The 7,007-nt window shown below is 38.0% G+C and overlaps 1 protein-coding gene across 5 annotated transcripts in view; it reads right to left on the minus strand.

Moving 5' to 3' along the window:
* The window catches only part of ANKIB1 (ankyrin repeat and IBR domain containing 1), a 159,738-nt gene that overhangs the window by 29,246 nt on the left and 123,485 nt on the right, over positions 1-7,007 (minus strand). The window lies entirely within an intron of this gene.

Below are 7,007 nucleotides of genomic sequence, written 5' to 3' on the forward strand. Positions count from 1 at the left end.
AAAAGTTGAGAACACTACGGCACAGCGGCCCCTGAGAGATGAAGCATTTCAGCAGAGAGAATGCAAGCCTGACTCTACAGCTCGGCAGTACTAGGCCAGAGTTTTCCTTCAGCAGTGCATTTATTCCCACATTTTAAAAGGCTCTAAACATATTAACTAATATTTATAACTTAGTCCTTCAGCTTCCCAGGTGAGGCTAGTGATAAGGAACCTGCCTGCCAATGCAGGAGACACAGGTTTGATCCCTGGGTGGGGAAGACACCCTGGAGAAGGAAATGACAACCTACTCTAGTATTCTTGCCTTCTATGCATTGTCATTTCCTTCTCCAGGGTATTTCCAACATCCAGGGATCAAATCCACATCTCCTGTGTTGCAAAGTGTTGGACACAACTGAAGTGACTTAGCATGCAGGCAGGCCTTAAGAGTGGTAAAGATATTTTTATCGGTTAGGTTCTGTCTCACTAACAGTTTAAATTTTTGCAATTCAAAGTATGTTCCCCTGGGGAACAGCACTGCCATTACTTGGGGGCTTGTTTACCTGCACAGGAGCAGACTGCATAAGACATACTGATTAGAATCTGCCTTTTCTCAAAATAACCGCATGACCCTTCTGCATTTTAAAGTTTGGGAAGTACTATTTTACATTACATTCTTGTCACTACTTTTACCTCTGAATCCCCAAGTAACAGCAAGGGCAATCTAACTTACGTTCAAGTGTTTGACAAATCCTAATTTTCTGTCCTATTGGCATTTGGCAAATTTTGATTTAAATAATAAAAACCCTATCAATGTATCATTGTAATTTAATTATATATTCTTTCTATAGGCATATAAAAGTCAAACATTAAAAATGACATAGACCTTTACAAACTGTTTAATTCAATATATTATACTCTATAGGACAAACTGTTACAATTAATAACAAAATATCAATTTGGGGAAAGAAAAAGGCAATCTATAAGTGCCATCATCACCATTATCATAACCAGTGTCATTTTAAACAAAAATCTTATTTACAATTTAGCTTTCTTAAGAAGACTTGCCAACTGACAGATAGAGTCTTACAAACAATTATGAGGTAACATTCCATTATGTTAAGAATATATCAATTCTACTTCATACCCATGGCTACTATTTTTGAAAAACAAGACAGAACAAGTGTATGGAAGAATGTGGAAAAACTGGAACCCCCGTGCATTGCTGGTAGGAATGTAAAATGATGCAGCTGTTATGGAAAACACTGTGGTACAGTTCCTCAAAGAGTTTCAACAGGATTGGAAACAAGGACTCAAACTTTGATGCCAATGCTCATCACATTACTCACAATAGCCAAAAGATGGGAACTAGACTGCTCACTGCCATATGACTGGATAAACAATGAATATATATACATATGTGTATATATACACACACAGTGAAGTGTTAGTCATAAAAAGGTATATATATATACACACAATGAAATGTCAGGCATAAAAAGGAATGAGCTTCTGATACATGCTACAACATGGAAAGAATCTTGAAGACATGTTAAGTGAAATAAGCCAGATACAAAACGACAAATATTGTATGACTTCACTAGAATAGGGGCATTCATGGAGACAAAAAGTAGAATGATGGTTACCAGGAGATGTGGCAGGGAGGCAGGGTGGGGAGTTACTGCTTGTTGGTTACAGAGATTTTGTTTGGGATGATAAAAATGTTCTAAAATGGATGGGATGACAGTTTCACAACACTGTACTTAATGCCATCAAATTGTATACCTAAAAAAATCACTACGTACACCTTGAAAGAATAATTTTCTTAAATTTCTGACTATTACCATATCTGGTATTTGGGAAATCTTTTCCAAAACTGGTTTTATATAGCTCCTTAGTAACTAAGCTATAATTTAACAGCCTTTAAAAAAATATAGCATTGATTAAAAGTGGAGGTAGATGTATTCGGTATATATTTTAGCACATATTAAAATCAACTCTGCTTTCCAGAAATGTAAGGGATATCTGTGATGACTGTTCATTTTAATTTGACACATATATTAGAATAAGAAATATGCCACAGATCTAAGAACAGTATTTCCATGTGTTGTCTGAAAATGGAATATAGAATCTATTTTTCTCATGAATCATGAAAAAAACCCAAATGAACATAAAAAACCACAGTGCAGAAATTTTACAAATCTGCAATATCTAAAACAAAACAAATGAAGTCAGTAAAATAAATTTTCAATAAGTTTAGGATTTCCCTCCTCCCCCGGCATATTCACTATTTATTTCCTAGTAGAATCAGTATCACAATGACTGACTGTGCTGTCAACACATTTTCTGACAGAAAAAAAGAAAAATAATAATGGAGGAAGAAGTCCTTTGCTTTCAAATAGAGTCTGAAAAAAATGAATGCCATGTCTTCCAAAGGCCGTACTTGCTTATTAGTGGGCTTGGCTCATTGAGGCCATGCTGCATTACAGAGCAGTCAGTTTTTCTTTTCTAGAACCTCACAGGAGGGCACAGGTGCTTCCTCAATCGCTAGCCTAATCAGTATGATCATGTCTGAGTGTTACAGCCCGTTGGCACAGTTTCTACCACTTTCCAATGCTGCTGCTGCTGCTGCTAAGTCACTTCAGTCGTGTCCATTAAAAGAAGCTTATAAATAAAGGAGGAGGTTAGAGCAAAAACCGTGAATGAGAGAGTGTTGCCACTGAATACTACTAAGTTTCTCTGAAAACTAAGGCATAAGAGAAAACAAGCCTGAACTTCTGCAAAGCACAGCAATGACAATGCTGTCAGACGTTAATAGGTGACTGATATCCTGTGGTCATGTATGGATGTGAGAGTTGGACTGTGAAGAAGGCTGAGCGCCAAAGAATTGATGCGTTTGAACTGTGGTGTTGGAGAAGACTCTTGAGAGTCCCTTGGACTGCAAGGAGATCCAACCAGTCCATTCTGAAGGAGATCAGCCCTGGGATTTCTTTGGAAGGAATGATGCTAAAGCTGAAACTCCAGTACTTTGGCCACCTCATGCAAAGAGTTGACTCATTGGAAAAGACTCTGATGCTGGGAGGGATTGTGGGCAGGAGGAGAAGGGGACGACAGAGGATGAGATGGCTGGATGGCATCACTGACTCCATGGACGTGAGTCTGGGTGAACTCCAGGAGTTGGTGATGGACAGGGAGGCCTGGCGTGCTGTGATTCATAGGATCGCAAAGAGTCGGACACGACTGAGTGACTGATCTGATCTGATCTGCATCTAGATCTTGCCATGTGCAGGGAGAGAGAGTATTCTGATAGAAATAATGAAGATACTGAAAGTTCTGCAGATACTGGAAAGCTAAATTCCTGAAGAAGTGTTAACTAAGACACCAATGACTGGTGGCAAATACTTTGACAAATTTGTCATCATATAGGCTAGTGGGAGAAAGCATTCTAGGTTCAGTTATTAAGGGCACAGAACTTGTTGGTGAACAAGTTAGAACAGAAAGGGCTATATTGTAGTGGGAAGAAAAATGCCTACTCCCACCTTCCCTCCTAACAATGAATATATTCATTCTATCCAGGCAGACATATCCTAGGGACAGCTCTCAGTTGATTCTGTCACATTTAATTCTTAAAAAGAAGAAATTATTATTGGCATTTCTGATGGTTTTTACAATCATATTTAGAAAATATTTTTGAACTTTTGGGAGAAAGAAAGAAGCAAACCCTGAATCACATGCTTTTGTTTTATAAAGATCTCTCTTGCAAAGCTTCCTTTTGCATGAGGCAGATTTTTTATCTTTGAAACACGAGATAAGGGCAGCAGAATTCTCCTTAGAACTTCTTTTTTTCTTAGAATTTCTGATTACAGGCAAAGCTATGAATATAGTCAGTGGATATGAGTAGGCAGCTATGTAAAAACAAAAATGCCAATCAATGGTGAGAGAAGTGAAGCAATAGAGAAATCCTAGAAAATACATATATCATATACCTAAATATATCAATCTCGTAGCTTAAGGAATATCAAAACTGAAAAGTAACAAGGTTAAATCTTGAATTGCAGTCTTAGAAAATGATGATACTATTGGCTAAGTCCTACCATCCTGCCACCAGGAGGAGTAAATAAGCGTGATCTTAAATCCACGTGGCCATCCACAGACCCCTTAAACTGGGATAAAATTCCAAGTAGGGCCTGTGATTTTGGCATACAGTTTCCAATGCAGATTGAGTATATCCAGCCCAATATTTTGGGTATGAGAAAGAGTAAACTGACATATTTCTGTAAACACTACATTAGAAATGTACAGCTTACAGCATCATGTATGCGTATGCATATGTATATTTTACAATCTAATCTATCTTGGTAGGTTTCTCTATTAGTTTCCATATTTTCAGTTAATCCAAACTTGCTACCTATAGCATACAAAGAGAGGTGGGGAAGAATACAAGAACATAAAAGCTAATCCTGAGTTAAAAAACTAATAAAAACTAGACCACAGAAACCACAGTTTATCATCTTATCTTCTACATATTTTACTAATTTGTGTTTTCTATTTTCTAAACATTTTACTAATCTGTGGTTTCCATTTTTGTAGGCTCTTCAAAAACCCTCTTAATCAGTTTTTTCTAAACCAGGGAAGCTTACAGGAACCAGAGGGCTCAGAAAATTATTTTCCGAAGGATAGTACATAATTAGTAACGTTCTAGGCAGAGTGCTTGAAGGTACTAGAACTTAAGTTTCTCAAGAAACTCACTTCAAATAAGTTCTTTTATGTCCTTATTTTAAATATTCTTACTTTAAATAAAGTAGACTCATATTCATCTGTGGATAATTTATCTACAATTAAGTTTATGTATATTCATTAACTCACTTCCCATTTCTGTTGCTGGATCCTTATCTCTTCTGCTGGGGTAATGAGGTGGAATTAAGGGTCAACCATTGAATAATAAAACATGTAAAATGAAAAATCTGTTGCTGCTGTTCAGTTGCTAAGTAGTATCCGACTCTTTTGTGATCCCATGGACTGGAGCCTACCAGGCTCTTCTGTTCATGGGATTTCCCAAGCAAGAGTACTGGGGAGGGTCGCCATTTCCTCCTCCAGGGGATCTCCCCAACCCAGGGATCAAAATCACATCTCCTGCATTGGCAGGCAGGTTCTTTACCACAGAGTCACTTCAGTCTAGTTCAGTCGCTCAGTTGTGTCTGACTCTTCGCAACCCCATGGACTGCAGCACGCCAGGCCTCCCTGTCCATTACCAACTCCCGGAGTTTACTCAAACTCATGTCCATCGAGTCGGTGATGCCATCCAACCATCTCATCCTCTGTCGTCCCCTTCTCCTCCTGCCTTCAATCTTTCCCAGCATCAAGGTCTTTTCAAATGAGTCAGTTCTTCACATCAGGTGGCCAAGTATCGGAGTTTCAGCTTCAGCACCAGTCCTTCTAATGAATATTTAGGACTGATTTCCTTTAGGATGGACTGGTTGGATCTCCTTGCCATCCCAGGGACTCTCAAAAGTCTTCTCAACACCACAGTTCAAAAGCATCAATTCTTCAGCGCTCAGCTTTCTTTACAGTCCAACTCTCACATCCATAAATGACTATTGGAAAAACCATAGCCTTAACTAGATGGACCTTTGCTGGTAAAGTAATGTCTTGCTTTTTAATAAGCTGTGCCACTAGGGAAGCCCAAAAGTAAAAATTAGGCATGTGCTTTTTAAATGTTGTGTAAAACTACCACATGTGGATACACGTATGTGGATATACTCTTAAGTATTTATTCAGTATTTTGTTGCTATTTTACTTGTTGAATCTGATTTAGTTATGAAAGTAGTAAACACTGTTTTTCTTTTATTAATCATTATATTCAAGCAGTTAGCATAGAAGCCTAGCAAACTTTTTCTGTAAAGGATCAGATAGTAAATATTTTGAGTTTTGCAGGCCAAATGGTTTCTGCTACAACTACTCGATACTGTCACAGTCTGAAAGCAGCCACAGACAATAGGTAAACAAACTGACATGAGCAGGTATGGCTGTGTTCTAATAAAACTTTATTTTAAAAAATTGGTGCAGACACTACGTTATTGACACCTGACCTAGAATTCACTGCTATATATAGGTTGGCAGTTCAAATAAGAATTTTAGCTAATGATAATGATGATGAGTGTAAGAAATAGATCTTTCATGGTAGGGACATTTCCATAACTATGCCCTTTTACCATCTAGCAGTGCTACAATTTGACTTTGGATTCTGATAGGTATACTAAACAAAGATTAGTGTTTTATATCCACCTCAAATATATCCTTGCATATGTGATAAATCTGGAAATGAGCAAAAAGCATTACAAATACTATTTCTTCCTCTGATCATTAAACAAAAACAAAAGTTATTATAATTGAAACTACTCTGAATAAAGTATAACGCTGATGTTAGACAAACACACAGTCAAGTGACTACACACACTGACTGTACATCCATTACTGATTTATCACCAGTTCATACTTACTGAGTACTCATCAGGCACTAGAAATTATATAAAACACAAGATACATGAAGTGGTTTCTAACTGGGACTGTGCAACAGAATCACATAAGAGTTTTTTCTTCAAAATCCACTAAATCAGAATTTCACTTGTTAGGGTCTAGAATGAAAATATGGAAAAGCTGTTTTATATTAAACTCTGGGCATCCCTGGTTAAGTATCACTGCTAGACACTTCTACTTTAAGAAAAGATCAGATCAGATCAGATCAGTCGTTCAGTCGTGTCCGACTCTTTGCGACCCCATGAATCGCAGCACGCCAGGCCTCCCTGTCCATCACCAACTCCCGGAGTTCACTCAGACTCACGTCCATCGAGTCAGTGATGCCACCCAACCATCTCATCCTCTGTCGTCCCCTTCTCCTCCTGCCTTCAATCTTTCCCAGCATCAAGGTCGTTTCAAATGAGTCAGTTCTTCACATCAGGTGGCCAAGTATCGGAGTTTCAGCTTCAGCACCAGTCCTTCCAATGAATATTTAGGACTGATTTCCTTTAGGA

Source organism: Bison bison, unplaced genomic scaffold (assembly GCF_000754665.1).
Source record: "Bison bison bison isolate TAMUID 2011002044 unplaced genomic scaffold, Bison_UMD1.0 scf7180017864134, whole genome shotgun sequence".
Taxonomy (NCBI): Eukaryota; Metazoa; Chordata; class Mammalia; order Artiodactyla; family Bovidae; genus Bison; species Bison bison.